Genomic DNA, 1,081 nt, shown 5'->3' on the forward strand with positions numbered 1-1,081 from the left:
GGAAACAACTTATAACTATGAAAAAGAAACTGATAATGATGAAACAGCATAACAAAATTTCTAGGATGCAGCTAAAGCATTCCTCAAAGGGAAAATCATGCCCTTACAATCGCACATCATCAGAATGGAAAAAGAGAAAATTAATGAACTAAATGTACATTTTTAAAAACTAGAAAATCAGAGCCTGGAGAGGGAGACATGGGGGAAACCTGGAGGTCGCCCCTCAGACTCAGGTCCAGTCATCATCCATCCCCTCTCCTCCCCGCTCTGTCCCTGGAGTCATGGGTAGCTTGAGGCAGCACTTCCAGAGGTTCCTGGAGCAGAAAAAACATTGTCACCAATGTCCTGGGCTAGCTGGAGAAGATCCACCTGGCTACAGGTTCCATTGCTTTCCTAGCCCTCTGTCTCATATTTGGCTATGGGGTTTCCCAGCTCTGCAGTCTCATCGGATTCAGCATAGGACTCCATCAAAGCCACTGAAAGCCCCAACAAAGCTAACCTACTGAGCACATTTGGCCTGGCTGAGTCTTTCTCTGACATCTTCCTTTTCTGATTCCCCTTCTACCATGCAGGGAAGTGTGCTTTCTTGCTATGGTGCATGTTTCCAGGGGCCTGCAATGGCTCTCAGATCCTGTACCATTGCCTGATCTGCCCCATCCTCCTGAGGCACCAGGCTTCCATGGACAGCCTGGTGACTGACCTGAGTGGACGAGCCCTGGACACAGCAGCCAATCTAACACAGGATGCAATCAAGGCAGGTATGATTCACCTCCAGAAAAATAAGTGAAGAGACCACCCCTGAGCCAGAGGCTTTGAATGACTAGACACCCTCCTCCCAGTCCTTTCAGCATCAAGGGACCATAGCCCCCAATCCTAACCCATGTCTAAGCTGCTTACCCCTCCTAGCAGTATGGTTCCAACCAACTCCACCCTCTTGGACTTTAGGGCATTAGAGCCCTTTCCCCAGGCTGGGAGCTGAGATGGGCATGGGGGGACCTCTGCCCATTTAGGATCCACCAGGCACTGCTGGTGCTCAGACTGTTCTAACCATCTACCTCTGGTCCCCTCCACCCACCACTGG

General features: G+C 50.2%; 1 pseudogene; it reads left to right on the top strand.

Annotated features, from left to right (window-relative positions):
• The first annotated feature begins 281 nt into the window (after positions 1-281).
• LOC140524149 (receptor expression-enhancing protein 6 pseudogene) lies at positions 282-787 on the top strand (annotated as a pseudogene).
• Positions 788-1,081: the final 294 nt, after the last annotated feature.

The sequence above is a fragment of the Notamacropus eugenii genome, chromosome 2 (genome assembly GCF_028372415.1).
Source record: "Notamacropus eugenii isolate mMacEug1 chromosome 2, mMacEug1.pri_v2, whole genome shotgun sequence".
In the NCBI taxonomy this organism is placed as follows: domain Eukaryota; kingdom Metazoa; phylum Chordata; class Mammalia; order Diprotodontia; family Macropodidae; genus Notamacropus; species Notamacropus eugenii.